The sequence below is a fragment of the Delphinapterus leucas genome, chromosome 18 (genome assembly GCF_059928025.1).
Source record: "Delphinapterus leucas isolate spDelLeu-1000000601 "Yukka" chromosome 18, BTC_Dleu_Yukka2, whole genome shotgun sequence".
In the NCBI taxonomy this organism is placed as follows: Eukaryota; Metazoa; Chordata; class Mammalia; order Artiodactyla; family Monodontidae; genus Delphinapterus; species Delphinapterus leucas.
Genome location: NC_143146.1, coordinates 10696031 through 10714147, shown reverse-complemented (window position 1 = coordinate 10714147; position 18117 = coordinate 10696031). Strand labels below are relative to the sequence as shown.

General features: G+C 43.1%; 1 protein-coding gene and 1 pseudogene across 4 annotated transcripts in view; one reads left to right on the top strand and one right to left on the bottom strand.

Moving 5' to 3' along the window:
* GGACT (gamma-glutamylamine cyclotransferase) overlaps window positions 1-18117 on the bottom strand; it is a 46530-nt gene that overhangs the window by 13572 nt on the left and 14841 nt on the right. The gene's annotated exons all lie outside the window — the stretch shown is intronic.
* LOC115803253 (uncharacterized) overlaps window positions 1-18117 on the top strand; it is a 32544-nt pseudogene extending 14427 nt beyond the window's left edge. Inside the window, exon 2 of the transcript XR_016388642.1 lies at window positions 1-18117. This exon is cut by the window's left edge and continues 14078 nt beyond it. The product of XR_016388642.1 is annotated as an uncharacterized LOC115803253 (transcript).

Here is an 18117-nt window from a genome sequence, read left to right as displayed (position 1 = left end):
GCAATCGTATCTGGACGTGTGTTGCGTAAGTGATGAGGGCTCGAGCGCCTACTAGCCAGCAGAGGAGGTCCGTGCAGCCCCAGCGGCTCACCGTGTCCCCCACGACCCAGAAGCACAGGATCCCGGCGGACCCACAACCGGTGGGATCAGCGAGACTCAGCGAGGCCGAGGCGCGAGCTACATCGACACCTGGCGCAGCCGGGAGAGGCCACCTTTCCATTCCAAGCAGAACCGGCTCTGAACGCAGGAAGGACGCAACAACGGCGTTCACAGAAACACCAGCAGGCCAGAAACTCTACCCTCTCCTTCCTTCCTTGGGTGCCTCTCCCAACAGGCCAGCCACACACACGAGACACACACGGGGGGCAAGGGCGACCCCCAGAGCCCCCGGGTTCCCGTCCGCAGTCTCTGCTCCAGCACCAGGCGCCGAAGGCGGACAGTGTTGGTAGAGTTGGCACATGTCAAGAAGGGAAATCAATACAGTTGAGACAGTTTTGAGCAGAGCTTCCAGTTCTGGTAAGAATAAAGTACATAGGCGTGCACAAGTTACAAAATACTGTCATACATATGAGTTAAGTGTTCCTATGTTTGCATTTAAACTTAAAATTGAAGTTGCGCAACATAAAGATAAATGAAAAACTCAAGGCTGAGAATGCAGTATAACAATAAATAGTAAAATAATATATAATTAAATAAGATATAAATAAATAATAAGAAGAAATAATAAAATAGCAACTGAAAAACACCGTGACAAGTCAAGAGAGACTGAAGAAAGGAAAAGGCTGCCTATTTTAGGAACTTTAACAGTACCTTCTCCTGCCTTCTGAACAAGGGACCCCGCATTTTCATTTTGCACTTTGTCTTGCCTGGAACCATTCTTTCTAAACTGTTTCTTGGAACCACAAAGCTCCTCAAGGGTGGGGGGCCTAAACTTCATTTCACATCTTCCACGTCAGCCAGCACAGTTCAGTGCATGCAGTAGCCACTTAATAAATACTTGCTGCAGTAAACCAAGGGATTTCCCTCTCAGTCCAGATTCCCAAAGAGGTCCCACAGGCCTTCAGCCTGTTTGGAATCTCTCAATTTCTCTATCACAAAAACCACAGGTTCAGATACTGCTCAGGGTGCAAAATCGATGGATGTCACATTCAGTCCTGTGGCTCCACCAGCACTTCCTTCAGATGCCCAGACACGGATGCAAGGGCTAGGGAGGGTGAAGTGCTCTGGACTCGGACTATGACTCAGGGCCAGGCATTGCCTCCCAGCCTTCCTGGGAGCAGCAGTAAACATCCATGCCCGACAAAAGCTTCATCCAGAAGCTGCAAAACCAACCTCTAGGGACAGTACTCGGACCAGCCAGTATGGGGTTGGGGGATTTCTTATCTCTATTAGGACAGTAGTTCCATGGGCGTATACATTTGTCAGAATCATCCATCTGTACTTAATGTGAGTTTTCTTTGTAAATCACACATCAAGGAAAGTTGAGCTAAAAAAAAAGATTAAATGGGATCATGGAAAGAAGGCAATCCGTGGGCTATTCACTCCGTAATTATTACCAGTTTACATTTTTATCTGAGTTCAACACACTTCACAATCCCTAATCAGCAAAAACTTAACATCTTTCATTTCGATTTCCACCATCATCTGAGTATTTCCAAAGTATTTCTAAAACAGCTTTGTAGTGGCCTCCCTTAAACTCAATTATTTTCTGGAACCCAACATACAATGAAACAAGACAGACTTCTCTGTGACTGTTACCTGGGTTCCTGGAAGGAGGGCAGTGGAAAGGTAGAGAAGTCCTAGGTGTGGCCCAGGACGCAGGGGCCTCCGAGGGGCGGGGAATGGGACTAAGATCGGGCCTCGCCAGCTGTCATTAGCCACCCAGGGCCCGTCTGCACTGGCTGCTGACCAAGCAGAGACTTCCCACAGTTGCCCCCTAGGAAATGCAGCAAATGCTTTGCCTTTTAGAATGTTTTTTGCAGGCCCGCTAGAGGAGCAGCTTTTAACTTGCTTGCTGGCAGTTGCTCAAAGCATGTTTACTCTGCCTGGAGCAAGTCAACGGGGAAGAGCCAGGAATCTAGGTCTGCCCCCAGCCCCACCCCCTCTGCAGGGCACCGGAAGGGCCAGCAGGTCTGGGTGAAGGCAGGTGACTCCCACCCTACGTTGTATGCCCCCCAAAGATCTTTTTTTTCCTCTTGAAGACAACTCAGGCAGAAAGCAGTGGAGGGAACGGGAATGACAACCCATTGGTGGACAATTTAAAAGGTTTCGTCTTTCAGAAACATTTTAAGGCTGAAATGTGAACTTAAAATGATTTTTGACTCTTTTGCTTTCCTAGGTGAGAAATGGGAGTTTGGGAACGCAACTTTAGTTAGAAGCAACACAGAAGAACAATTAGAAAATATCACACAAAGCCATTCCCTCCTAGGTCGTTGGCTAACAAAATGTCCTAAAAAGAAGAGAAATACACCCATTTCAACAACTCCTAGATAACCATTTTAGAAGTCAGGCCTACCCGAAAGTGAATAAAATAGTTACAAGTGCAGGTAAGGCCCTGGCTAGGCTAGGCCCCCTGTATTTAATGTAATATTTCATAGCTTTGGAGGAACAAGAGGGATCAAAGGTCAAAGCCAGGCACTGCCAACCTCACCCAGGCCAAGGGGGCAAGGCCACAGCAGGTGGTGGGAGATGTGGGCAACAGGAGCTCGGCTACCATTGAGAGACAGCCAGTGGCCAACGCTGTAGGACAGAATGAATTAGTTGGGAAGGCTCTGGCAGATGACCGCCAAAAACGACTGCAAGACGTCAAACGTCAAACCCCAAACCCCGGGAGACAGCACCTCCACTACAAAGGGAACCCCGAGCACCGCTCAGAAACCACCAGCACAGGGGCCCCAGCTGGTCGGCACTGCCGGCCCCAGCAAATCAGGAACAACCCGAACTCCATTTCCAGGGGCTCTGGAATCCAGGACTCGATGCTTGCGGTAGCGATAACAGATTCACCTTCAGAATTACCTTTTGCTAAGATTATTATTAAAAACCAGCTTAAGTTCTCCAACAAGATGTTGGCTACCTAAAGGCAGTCAGGTGGCCAAGAGGAGTGCGAACCTAGAAAAGCCAACGCCTTCCTCAGAGTGCCTGAAGGAGGAACCACTCCCCACACACACATATTAACTCCAGTTTTAAAGACTTTTTTAAAAAGAAGCCTTTTAAAAAATGAAAACACAGAACTCAAAATTAAGCCTGATGGGTTTTTTGATTAATTAAGTGTTCCCAAAGCATTCAAATCCTTTCAGTGCTTTTCTAACCCAAGTAAAATTCAACTAAACCAGCTGAGAGAGAAGTTAAAACTCTGAATTAAAAGTAAAAAGGGAGGAACTTAAGGCCATGTTGCTGAACATGCTTTTATTTTTTATTTATTTTTCTAACACTTTTATTGGAGTATAATTGCTTTACAGTGGTGTGTTAGTTTCTGCTGTAGAACACAGTGAATCAGCCATACGTATACATATATTCGAACCCATACCTCCTTCCTCTTGCGTCTCCCTCCCACCCTCCCTATCCCACCCCTCTAGGTGGTCACAAAGCACCGAGCTGATCTCCCTGTGCTATGCAGCTGCTTCCCTCTAGCTATCTGTTTTACATTTGGTAGTGTATATATGTCCATGCCACCCTCTCACTTCATCCCAGCTTACCCTTCCCCCTCCCCGTGTCCTCAAGTCCATTCTCTACGTCTGCATCTTTATTCCTGTCCTGCCCCTAGGTTCTTCAGAACCATTTTTTTTCCAGATTCCATACATATGTGTTAGCATACGATATTTGTTTTTCTCTTTCTGACTTACTTCACTCTGTATGACAGACTCTAGGTCCATCCACCTCACTACAAATAACTCAATTTCATTTCTTTTTATGGCTGAGTAATATTCCGTTTGAACATGCTTTTAAATACTTTACATAAAGTGGATCCATTTACTCACATTTCCATGAGTCCTGAACATGCAGCTCACTGCTCGCTGACGGAAGTCAATACTTTGAGTCAGAATTCCCAGAAAAATATATTTTGTTGGGGTGACTGGGGCTTTGAAGGAACTGAATGCACTAAACCAAGTAAATCCAACCCTCTTAGAAACTATATCCCCACCCAAACAAGCAAAGCAAAAACCTACCTTAAAAGCTACTGGGACCGCTGGAGGCCGACACCAGCCTTCCCCGGTTTCACACACCTCGGCCTCTGGTGTTTTGGGGCGGATCCCAATTTGGGATCCCAATTTGGTCTATACTTGGCTTCTGAAAAGCACTTAAAAGACAACACGCGGTCCACTCCTAGGAGAGCAATATCCAGTTAAAATGTAAAAATCCCTTGTTAGCGCTCTGTGGTCATCAGAGAAGAGACGCTGCTACATTCAGTTTAATCACTTTTTCAAACTTGTTTCAAAAACAACAGAACTGTTTTTCATCATGGGGATTTTCCTTTTTTTAAATTAAGTTTACATGATCTTTCGATCATAATAAAGAGAAGGACTCAGGGAACCTCCACTGGGCTTATTCAGCCATTTTCCTAATCGAATAGCCTGAGCATTTTAGTTACCAAACAACTTTCTTACATAAAAACAAAGCAGGCTTCCCTGGTTAAGAATCCACCTGCCAATGCAGGGGACACAGGTTCGAGCCCTGGTCTGGGAAGATCCCACATGCCACAGAGCAAGTAAGCCCGTGCGCCACAACTGCTGAGCCCACGCACCACAACTACTGAAACCCGTGCACCTAGAGCCTGTGCCCCACAACAAGAGAAGCCACTGCAATGAGAAGCCCATGCACCACAATGAAGAGTAGCCCCCGCTCATCACAACTAGAGAAAGCCCGCGTGCAGCAACAAAGACCCAATGCAGCCAAAAATAAGTAAATAAAAAGTTTCCTAAAAAAAGAAAAAAAAACCCAAACAAAGCAATGTCAGCCAAGGGCAAGAAAATCAGTGGTCTCATCTGTTGTGGGTCCAGCCCGTGGTCAGTGGGATGAGCTGTATCTTCTCTCCTGTGCTGGTATTACTAGATTTCCCTGGTATCTCAGGAATTCCTCCCAAAAGAGGAAAAAAGCAATCCCCTCCAGAGGGCCATGCTTCACAAAACTGTCTAAGGGTTACCAAAGTCCTAGTTGAAGCCCCTAAAAACAATGCACACTCTGCCGGTCCTCTGAATGGGCCCCTAAGAACCAGGACCAGGACTCTGCTGTCCAGTGTGGTGCAGAGGCAGCAGGGAGCTAATCCTTCAAAATCCATGTAAACTGTTTCAATACAATAATGATTTCAATTATTTTTGAGTCAAGGAATTTCTCTCTCCCCTCCTGCTCACCCATCTTGGACTAAAGACAATTCTCCAGAGCACTGGTCCCTAACTCACAGGGACCACACTGCCCAGGGGGCTACATCTCCTCCCCAGGTGCTAGCACCCAAGAGGAAAGGAGATGCTTCCCGGCCCGGTGTCCCCCTGGGGGCCTGAGACCGAGCTCTGCACCCGCCTGGCCCCCGCCCCCCGCAGCTGAGGGGCCCTGTCCTCCTATCCGCTCTCTCCCCAAGCTGCAGGCTGAGCCCTCCTCTCCTCCACGAAAAAGGAGAGATGCCAGTGCAATCCAGCTCCGCCCAGATCTTCAGGGAAGACACAGCCCAGCAGAAACTGGCTGAAGCGCAGTTTGTTATTTTCACCTATTGCCCTGGGAGAAGGGAAGAAACTTTGTTGTTATGGGGACTGTCGACGGATCTCCGAGAACTCGCCAATCCTCCCGCAGCCCCACAAGGATCATATTATTGTCCCATTTCACACGTAGAAACTGAAGCTCAGAAGAGTTATTTAACCAGAACAGCACAGCTATTAAATGGAAGGGCCTGGATTTAAAGTCAAGGCTTAATCCAAAATCTCTACAACTCCTCCCAATACATGCTGCGGTCAACTAGGAGAAACACACATTGCTGCCATTTCTTAGTGGCAGAAATACTGAAGCTCTCGTTGGTGTTCATAGCAAATGACGGCTGTGAAATGTGAAAGATGATAAACTGCCTGCGACTCCCCACCTGTCACTCCTGGGGGAGGGGCTGTGCTTTAAGCCCTGCTCTGTTCAGCTTACAGACCAAAGCCCGGTTTAAAGTTTTTGTAAGGCAAGCAGTGATCCACCAGCCACCAAGTTTCTGTTACTGTCACCTGCCCAGCGTTCAGTACTTCCAGGCTAGTTGAAGGTTATTCATTCACCCACTCATTCAGTAGTTTCTGAGCAACTACTTGGGCCAGGCATTGTGCTAAGCGCCAGGAACACGATGATAAACGAAACAGCCCTTGTTTTTAAGGAGCCGTGGCCTGAGGAGGCAGATACACTAAAAGATGATTATAAGACAAACTGTGGGCAGGGGGTGGGGGAGGAGGGAGGAGACATGTACGGGGAAGCAGGGCATCTCACGTCCTGAAGGAGAGCACTGCCTGAAGAGCAGAGGCTTCCAGGAGATGCAGGCAACAGGCAGGCACGGGTCGGGGTGGTCTGAGTCGCGGGGACAGCTGGGCACCCCTGGGCGCCAGGAGCACTGGAGAAGGGGCCAAGGAGGGAGGCTGGGGCTCTGGATTTCAACTCCATGTGATGGGGGTAATGAAGGGCAGCAGGTAAGCCTGCGAAGTGACAGGGCAAGATTTGGGGTTTTAAAAAATGATCTAGTGCAACTGCAGTGGAAGACCATTTGGCGGCATCTATAAAAGCTAAGCCTCTGCGGACCCAGCCACCCGGCAGCTCCACTCCAGGCGGAGGTGCTGCAGAAAGGCGGACGCACGTTCACCAAAAAGACACTTGGGAGAATATTCCGATCAGCACCATTTAGAATGGCCCAAAACTAGACGCTACCTAAATGTCCCTCAACAGTAAAGTGGGCTAATGAACAGCGGTAAACTGAGAAAAACGCTACAGCAATGAGAACGGACAAGGTTGTTCTGTATAACACGCATAAACCTCAAAGCAATGCTGAGTGAGAGTCAGACAAAAACAGCATATACTGAGTGATTATATATTTACTTTTTTTAAAAAATGAATTAATTTTTTTGGCTGTGCCGTGAGGCTCGCGGGATCTTAGTTCCCTGACCAGGGATTGAACCCAGGCCCGTGGCAGTGAAACCGCCAAGTCCTAACCACTGGACTGCCAGGGAGCTCCCATGATTGTATTTACACGGAGGTAAATCACAGCCCGACTAATCTCTGCTGCTGGATATCAGGACAGAGGTTACCGCTGGGAGGAAAGCGATGCCTGGAAGGTCATGAGGACACCTGATCTAGGGGCTGGGTGCATGGGTGTGCTCCAATTATGAAAATCCATCAAGCTATCTGATTTCTACACTTCTCTGATGTGTGTTATGCTTTCATAAAATATTACATTACATTTAAAGAACACATACAGTAACAGAGAAAAGATTTGTAAGGACAAGACTTAAAACACACAGGAAACCACAGCGTACAAGACAAAGATACATAATGAAGTGCTACACGTAAGTTAGTGGAGGTCAGAGGTGAGGGAGACCCAGGCTTCACAGAAGTGGCCTGGCCTGAGCTGGACGGAGAAGCAGATGTTCCCCAGGCCGTGAAATGGGAGGTGCCCCTACTCCACACCCCTCCAGGGCATAAGAGCTAAGGAAGGATCCCCAGGGGGACAGACGCTCCAAGGCATATCACAGTTACTCTCAGCTTGAAGAAACTCCTATCATGGAATGATATCAACTGGAAGCAAACAGATAAACCCAGAATGTGAAACATTCTGTGGAAGAAATTTTTTTGAAAGTAAGGGTGGGACTTCCCTGGTGGCGCAGTGGTTAAGAATCCGCCTGCCAATGCAGGGGACACGGGTTCCATCCCTGGTCCGGGAAGATCCCACATGCCGCGGAGCAACTAAGCCTGTGCTCCAAAACTACTGAAGCCCGCGCTCCAGGGCTGCAAGCCACAACTACTGAGCCCGCGTGCCGCAACTACTGACGCCCGCGTGTCTAGAGCCCGTGCGCTCCACAACAAGAGAAGCCACTGCAACGAGAAGCCCACACACCACGATGAAGAGTAGACCCTGCTCGCCGCAACCAGAAAAAGCCTGTGCACAGCAATGAAGACCCAACGCAGCCAAAATAAATAAATTAATTAATAAAAATAAATTTTAAAAAATATAAAAATAAAAGTAAGGGTGGTTTGCCCTGGATTAAGAGACCTAAGATACATAACAGCCCTGGGTAAGGTGTGGACTTTGTCTGGATTCTGATTTGAACATATCAACTATAAAATGACATTTCTGAGACAATCAGGAAAATCCTACAGGCATATGCCTAGGTAAAAGATGACACCAAGGAATCACAGTTAATATTTTTAGGAATGGATAATGGCATATGGTTCTATTAAAAAAAAAAGCTTACTTTTAAGAGATGCATATGGAAGTATCTGGGGGTTGTGAAATATCATAATGTGTAGTACTTTAAAACACTTCAAGTAGGGACTTGCCTGGTGGTGCAGGGGTTAAGAATCCACCTGCCAACAGAGTGGGCACGGACTGGATCCCTGGTCCAGGAGGATCCCACTTGCCACGGAGCAACTAAGCCCATATGCCACAACTACTGAGCCTGCGCTCTAGAGTCCGCACACCGCAACTACTGAGCCCATGCGCCACAACTAATGAAGCCTGTGCGCTCTAGGGCCTGCGTGCCGCAACTACTGAGCCCGCATGCTGCAACTACTGAAGCCCATGTGCCTAGAGCCCATGCTCCACAACAAGAGAGAGAAGCCACTGCAATGAAAAGCCCACGCACCACAACAAAGACCCAATGCAGCCAAAAAAACAAAAACAAACGAAAAAAATAAAGCATCTTTTAAAAATAAATAAATAAAATATTCAAGTAAAAAAAAAAGGATTAATGAAGCATATGTGGCAAAATGTTGATCATTATTGACTCCGGGTGATAGATATATGAGAATCACTGTACCAGTTGCTCTATTTTTATGCCCCTTGCCAAAAAAGAGAGAAAATATGAACTGCCAACATAAATCAAAGACAGGACATCGACAAACATTAAAGGGTAATAAGGGAATACAGTGAACAACTTTATACCAGTAAGTTTAACAACTTAAAGTGGAAAAATTCCTTTAAAGGCACAAACTACCAAACCTCACTAAAGTAACTATAACTTTTCTATAACTTTTACTCAGAGAGGTAGATGACTTCACTGGTGAATTCTACCAAACATTTAAGGAATAAATAATGCCAGTATTAAATAAACTTTTCCAGAGAACAGAAGAGGAAGGAATACTTCACAACTCCTTTTATGAGGTCAATATTACCCTGATAACAAAACCAAATAAAGACATTCATAGAAAAGAAAACTACAGGCCAGATACCTCTTACGAACATAAATGCAAAAAAGTCCTGAACAAATAAATATTAGCAAATCAAATCTAGTAATATATAAAAAGGATGATACATCAGTACCAAGGACTGTTTCATCCGAGGAATTTAAGTTTAATATTTCAAAACTAATCAATGAATCACCATATTAACAGATTCAAACAGAAAGACCTTACAATGATCTCAATAGATGCAGGACAAGTTATTTGACAAAATTCAACAATTCATGATAAAAATTACCAGCAAACTAGGAATAGAACTTCCTCAATCTGATAAACAGCACCTATGAAAAACCTACAGCTAACACCCTTTTTAATGGTGCATAATCAAACACTTCCCCCTTCAGACTGGAAACAAGGCAGTGATTCCACTCTCCCTACTTCTATTCAACATGGGATACTGCAGCCTAGCCAGGGTAATAAAGAAGAAAAGAATAAAAGGCATACACTTGAGGAAGGAATAAAACTATCTTTGTTTGCAATTGACATGATTGTATAGAAAATCCTAAAAAACTGACAAAAAAGCTACTTGAACTAATAAGTGAATTTAGCAGTCTTAGGCTACAAGATCCATATGTGAAAATCAACTGTATTTCTGTATACTACCAGAGAACTAGTATATTTTAAAATATAAAATATATTAAAAAGTGGGAACTTGAAATTTAAAAATCCAGTATCATTTGCAATAGCACCAAAAAATCTGAAATACTTATGGACATTAACAAAATATGTGCATGACCTGTAGCTAAAAATTTAAAACATTGTTGAGAGAAATTAAATATATAACAAGTGGAGAGATATACCATGTTTTCATGGATCAGAACTCAATACTGTAAAAATGATAATTCTCCCCAAATTGAATTATAGATTCAACATAATCTTAATGAAAGTCACAATAGGTTCTGGGGTTTTTGTTGGGTTTTTTTTGGTAGAAATTGATGAGCTGATTCTAAAATGTATATAAAAGCTCAAAGTAGCAAACAGAATAGCGAAAACAATATTGAAAAAGCTGAACAAGGCTTGTATTTCAATATTTACTATAGAGCTGTACATAGAAGACTGTGGAATTAGAGAAATTATAGACGTCAAGATCAACATTGTACTGAGTCACATGATGTCCCTCGATTTTGTCCACCCCCCCCCCCCCCGCCAACAACAAAAATTAGCAAACAAAAGCACCTCTGTGGGAGCTGTGGGATCCAGCGCCATTCGCCAAGGGACTCAGGTGGAGTCTTGCCCACCTGCACATCAGGCAACAGGGGCTGTGGAACCATCAGGAACCTGTGAGTGGCTCCAGCCCCTCTCAGCCGCCATCTCAGAGCACCTGGAGAACACTGACCTGGGCAGTCACCCACGGATGAGAGAGCCCTGGTGTAATACTGGTTTCCAGAGGAGAGGGCCCAGCACTCCACCAGAGCAGAAAAAAATGTGTTTGGACACACTGGTCAGGTAAGAGGAACAGCTTGACTATGCCAGCATCACCCCTTCCCCAAGGTGGAACACTTATGGCTAAACAAGACCTTCTCGGCCCATGATTTCTCCCCTGGGGAAAAGGGAGAGGGTGAGTGAGCACCCAGCTTCCCCAGCTGTAGAGACACTGCCAAAGAGGCTCATTTCTCTCTCACAGAATCCAGAGTATTAAATCAGGGGCTCCATGACTGGAGGCAGGGAGCAGATGGGAAGAAGAGCCAATTAGATTTTTGGGGGTCATTAATTGCTGTGTACATCATGGACTCCATCAGGAAGCCTGTCCACAAGCCCTGGGGAAGCCTCACTCAAGGATCCTCCCAACTGGCCTGCGGGCACCCCCAGCACCCCACGTGCCTCACTCACACCTCCTCCCACTCTCAGGCTAGCTCCCTTTACGTGCTCCTGAGAGCGAGATGTGGTAGAAGGCTAGGGAGAAAACACAAACTTGAGCTGCAGCACCTATTTTGTGAAAACGAGAGGCTATCAACAGCCAGCCTAGTGTGTTGTAAGATCAGGAGAAGACACACAAGCCTAAGAATTCTGCCATAAAGGAAAGCGGGAGGTGTGGAGCAGGTGTATTCATACAAGGTGTAAGGAAGCTTCAGCATCTCTCCGAAAGGCAGTTAGGAAAGACTGGAGGAGGTGACTGCTACCCCAAATATGAAAACAGGGACACAAACTCTAAGGAACATGAAAAATCAAGGAAATGTGACATCACCAAAGGATCACAATAATTTCCCAGTAACCGAATCCAAATACATGGAGATCTACAATTTACTCAATAAAGAATGAAAAATAATTGTTCTGAGGAAACGTGAGCTACAAGAAAACCCAGAAAGGCAATTCAAAAAACTGAAATCAGAAAAACAATATGCAAACAAGATGAGACGATTAACAGACAGACAGAAATTATAAAAAAGAACCAAAGAGAAATTCTGGAGCTGAAGAACTCGAAGAAAGAAATGAAAACTGCAACAGAGAGTACCAACAGCAGAATAGACCACACAGAAGAAAGAATCTGTGAGTTAGACAGGAACTTTGAAGATTGTAATCTATAAAGGAATACCCAATTAAGCTATCATGTATTTCTCATTAGAAACCTTACAAGCCAGGAGAGCGTGGAATAATATATTCAAAGTGCTGAAAGGAAAAAAAAAAAAAAAAAAAAACCTGCCAATGAAGAATACCCTATCTGGCAAAGTTATCCTTCAGAATTGAAGAGACGACTTCCCTGGTGGCGCAGTGGTTAAGAATCTGCCTGCCAATGCAGGGGACATGGGTTTGAGCCCTCGTCCAGGAAGATCCCACATGCCACAGAGCAGCTAAGCTCGTGTGCCACAACTACTGAGTCTGTGCTCTAGAGCCCGCGAGCCACAACTACTGAGCCCGTGTACCACAACTACTGAAGCCTGTGCGCCTAGAGCCCGTGCTCCACAACAAGAGAAGCCACCACAATGAGAAGCACGTGCACCGCAACGAAGAGTAGCCCTCGCTCACTGCAACTAGAGAAAGCCCGCACGCAGCAGCAAAGACCCAACGTAGCCTAAAATAAATAAATAAATAAAGTCTTAAAAAAAAAAAAAAAGAAATGAAGGGAAAATAAGGAATTATCCAAACAGCCAAAAGCTGAGAGAATTCATCACTAGACCTGCCGTACTAGAAATGCTTTAGTTCTTCAAGCTGAAACGAACAGACTCTAATCAGTAGCATGAAAACACATGAAAATATACAATACACTAGTAAAAGTAAATACATAGCCCAATTTAGAACACTCTAATACTGTAATATGGTGTGTTAACCACTTAACTGTGGTACAAAGGTTAAATGGCAGAGTACTAATAGACTGTTACATCTATAAGATGTTTTATGTGAGTCCCATGGTAACCACAAGCAAAAATCTACAGTAAATTCACAAAATATAAAGAGAAAGGAATTGGAGCATACCACCACAGAAAGGCAGCAAGAAAGGAAGAAAGAAACAAGGGAACTATAAAACAGCCAGAAAACAATAAGATGGCATTAGTTAGTGCTTACCTACCAACAATTACCTAAAATGTAGATTGCATTTTCCAATCAAAAGACATGAAGTGCCTGGATGGGATTAAAAAAACGAGACCCAGACTTCCCTGGTGGCACAGTGGTTAAGAATCGGCCTACCAATGCAGGGGACACGGGTTCGAGCCCTGGTCTGGGAAGATCCCACATGCCGCGGAGCAACTAAACCCGTGCTCCACAACTACTGAAGCCTGTGCACCTAGGGCCCGTGCTCCACAACAAGAGAAGCCACCTCAATGAGAAGTCCGCCCACAACGAAGAGTAGCCCCTGCTCGCCTCAACTAGAGAAAGCCTGCGTGCAGCAACAAAGACCCAACGCAGCCAAAAATAAATAAATAAATTTATTAAAAACAAAACAAAACAAAAAAAACGAGACCCAACTATATGCCACCTACAAGAGATTCACTTCAGCTTTAAGGACACACATAAGCTCAAAGTGAAGGGATGGAAAAAGATATTATGCACCCAACATGGGAGCACTTAAATATGTTAAGCAAATAGGAACAGATCTGAATGGTGAAACAGACAAAACCACAATAATAGTAGGTGACTTCAATACCTCACTTTCATCAATGGATAGATCATGCAGACAGAAAATCAACAAGGAAGCATTGGACTTGAACCACAGATTCGACCAAATGGACCTAACAAACATACAGAACATTCCATCCAACAGTGGCAGAATATACGATCTTCTCAAGCACACATGGAACTTTCTTTGGGATAGATTATATGTTAGGTCACAAAACAAGTCTTAGCAAATTTAAGAAGATTGAAATCATAGCAAGTATCTTTTCTGACCACAGTGGTATGAAACTAGAAAGCAACAACAAGAGGAAACCTGGAAAAATTTATAAATATGTGGAAATTAAGTAATACACTCTTGAACAACCAGTTAGTCAAAGAAGAAATCAAGAAAAAAATTTTAAATCTTCAAGCAAATAAATGAAAATGGAAACACAATATACCAAAATCTATGGGATACTGCAAAAGCAGTTTTAAGTTTACAGTGATAAGTAAGAAAAAAGAAAGATCTCAAACAACTAACTCTACACCTCAAGGAATGAGGAAAAGAAAAACAAATTAAGCCCAAAGTTGGAAGAAAATAGGAATAACAAAGATCAGAGCAAAAATAAATAAAATAGAGACCAGAAAAATAATAGAACAACAAAAGTTAAAACCTGTTTTTCTAAAAGATAAAATTGACAAACCTTTAGCTGGACTAAGAAAAAAAGAAGACTCTAGTAAATAAAATGAAAGACATTATAACTGATTCCACAGAAATACACAGGATCACAAGAGTCCACTGTTCCCAAAGCTATGTGTAGATTCAATGGAATCCCTATCAAAATCCCAATGGCATTTTTCACAGAAATAGAAAAAAAAATCCTAAAACCTGTATGGAACCACAAAAGACCCCACCTAGTCGAAGCAGTCCTGGGAAAGAAGAACAAAACTGGAGGCATCACACTGCCTGATTTCAAACTATACTACAAAGCTACAGTAATTAAAACAGTATGGTAGTGGCATAAAAATAAGCACAAAGACGAATGGAACACAGTTGAGAGCCCAGAAATAAATCCCAGCATATATGGTCAAGTAATATTGACAGGGAGCCAAGAATACACAACTGGGAAAGGACAGTCTCTTCAATAAACGGTGTTAGGAAAACTGGATAATCACAAGCAGAAAAATAATACTGGACCCTTATCTTACACTACTCACAAAAAGCAACTTGAAGTGGATTAAAGACTTAAACGTAAGACCTAAAACTGTAAAACTCCTACAAGAAAACACAGGGAAAAAACTCCTTGACGCTGGTCTTGGAAACAATTTTTTAGATATGACACCAAAAGCACAAGCAACAAAAGCAAAAATCAGTTAAGTGAAACTACATCAAACTAAAAAGCTTCTGTACAGCAAAAGAAACAGTCAACAGAATGAAAAGGCAACCTACGGAAGGGGAGAAAATATTTGCAAACTATATATCTGATAAGGGGTTAATATCCAAAATATATAAAGAATTTATACAACTCAACAACAAAAAAATCCAATTTTTAAATGGGCAGAGGAACTGAACAGACATTTTTCCAAAGGCATACAGATGGCCAACAGGTACATGAAAAGGTGCTCAACATCACTAATCATCAGGGAAATGCAAATCAAAACCATAATGAGATATCACCTCACACCTGTTAGAATGGCTATCATCAAGAAGAGACAACAAGTGAGGATGTGGAGAGAAGGGAACCCTTGTACACTGTTGGTAGGAATGTACATTGGTTCAGCCACTATGGAAAACAATATGGAGCCTCCTCAAAAAGTCAAAAATAGAACTACCGTATGATCCAGTAATTCCACTTCTGGGTAAATATGCAAAGGAAGTGAAGACAGGATAGCGAAGAAATACCTGCACTCCCATGTTCATTGCAGCATTTTTCACAACAGCCAAGATATGGAAACAACCTAAGTGTCTGTCAACAGGTGAACAGATAAAGAAGGTTTTGTGTGTGTGTGTGTGTGTAATATTATTTAGCTATGAGAAAGAAGGAAATCCTGCCATTTGCAACAACATGCATGGACCTTAAGGACCTTATGCTAAGTGAAATAAGTCAGACAGAGAAAAGACAAATACTGTATGATCTCACTTATATGTGGAATTTTAAAAAGCCAACCTTGTAGAAACAGTGAGTAGAATGGTGGTTACCAGGGGCTGGGGGGTTGGGGGAAATGGGGAGATGTTGGTCAAAGGATATAAATATCCAGTTAGAAGACAAATAAGTTCTGGAGATGTAACACACAGCATTGTGAATATAGTTAACAATGCTGTATTATATACTTGAAAGTTGTTGAGAGAGTAGATCTTAAATGTTGTCAACACAAAAAAGAAATGTAATTAAGTGACATGATAAACGTGTTAGCTGATACTAAGATGGTAGTCATATTGCAATATATAAGTGTAACAGATCAACACATTATACCTTAAACTTATAAAATGTTGTATGTCAGTTATATCTCAACAAAGCTGGAAAAAAATCAATGAAATATTCTTTAGGGGGTGATGAAAATGTAAAATTAGACAGTGCTGGTGGTTGCACAAACTTGTGAACATACTAAAAACCAATGAATTGTACACTTTGATATGGTGAATTTTATGGTATGTGATTTATATCTCAATAAAAATAACTGGTAAAAATAAATCAGTGGCACAGAATAGAGTCCAGAGGTAGACCCACACTTGTATGGCCAATTGTTTCTGATAAAAGTGCCAAGGTAATTCAAGGTGAATGGACAGTTTTTGAAACAAATGGTGCTGAAAAATAGGATACCCATATACAAAAAAAAAAAAAAGAACTACAACTCTTATCTCACACCACATAAATATACTTAAATAAACTCAAAATGTATCCAATTGCAAGAGCTAAAATTCTAGAAGAAAAACCTTTTATTAGGAAACAAAAAGTAAATAAAAAGAAAACATGGATAAGCTGGACTTCATCAAAATCAGAAACGTTTGCTCTCAAAAGGTACCCATGAGTACATGAAAAGGCAAACACAGACTGGGAGAAACCATCTGCAAAACAAATACTATCTATCTGATAAGTGACTTGTATCCAGAATATACAAAGAACTCCTAAAACTCAGGAAGAAGCAAAATAACCCAATTAAAAATGGGCAAAAGATTTAAACAGACACGTTACCAACGATACATGAATCTCAAGTAAGCACCCGAAAAGATGCTCAACATCATCATTAGGGAAATGAAAATAAAAACCACAAAGTATACCATCATGCACCTACTAGAATGGGCAAAATTGAAAATACTGCTAATATCAAGTATTGGTGGCAAGGATGTAGGGTAACTGAAACTCTTATAACATGGCTTCTGGGAATGCAAAATGGTGCAGCCACTTTAGAAAACGATCTTAAAAGTTTGGGCTTCCCTGGTGGCGCAGTGGTTGAGAGTCCGCCTGCCGATGCAGGGGGCACAGGTTCGTGCCCCGGTCCGGGAGGATCCCACATGCTGCGGAGCAGCTGGGCCCATGAGCCATGGCCGCTGAGCCTGCGCGTCCGGAGCCTGTGCTCCGCAACGGGAGAGGCCACAACAGTGAGAGGCCCAAGTACCGCAAAAAAAAAAAAAAAAAAAAAAAAGTTAAACATATATTTACTGTATAACCTAGCAATCTCACTCCTGGGAATACACCTGCCATAAATGATTTCATGTATTCACATAAAGACCTATACCTAAATGTTTATAGCAGTTCTATTCATAATAGGCAATAGTTAGAAACAACCCAAATGTCCACAAACGAGAATCCATAGATAAATTGAGGGATGTAGATATAATAATATGCATAAATCTCAAACGCATATGCTGAGTGAAAGAAGCCAGACACATAAGACCACATGCCATATGATTCCAATGACGTTCTGGGAAAAGCAAATCACAGCGACAGAAAACAGAGCTGCGACTGCTGGGGGCTGGGCACAGGGGAGAGAAAACTGATGCAAAGGGGCATGAGGTACTTTCTGGGTGGATGGAAATGTTCCGTATCTGATTATGGTTCCATGAGTACATACATTTATAAACATTCATTAAACTTGAAATATTAAATGGGTATATTTTATCACATGCAAATCAATAAAGCCTATTTATTCTTTTTAAAGGCCTACCAAACATCAGCATTTGAACAAAGTCCTTTTATCCACCATGATTTTACTTGCTTCTTGTAAAACGTTCATACTCCATAAACTTTAGGCCTTTTCTTTGCCAAAGTGACCCACCCATTCCTCTCTGCTCCAATTTGAATGAAGATGGCTGAGAAACCTTTTCTCTTTTAGCTTCTACCCAGGGGAGCTTCACTGAAGTCCATTTCCAGAGACAATGTGAATCACCCTGGAGTCAAGTTCCAGCCTGTGTGGCATTGCACTTCCCGGCTGGGTGAAAACCCCTTCCTCAGCCAGGCCCTCAGGAAGAAAACGTCCCCAGGACATCAAGCAAGAACCTGTAAGGCCTGCTGACCATGCCTGTCTCTACTGTTCTCCCCAAATGACCCTCCCAGTTAAAGACTCACAACCACTTCACCTGCCAGCATCACTTGACCCCATTAGATCCCTTTGGCTTGCCTGTGTTTTTGGTTCTGTTTGTTATAGGCATTTCCATTTCACATAATAGATCTTTGTTTTGCTAGA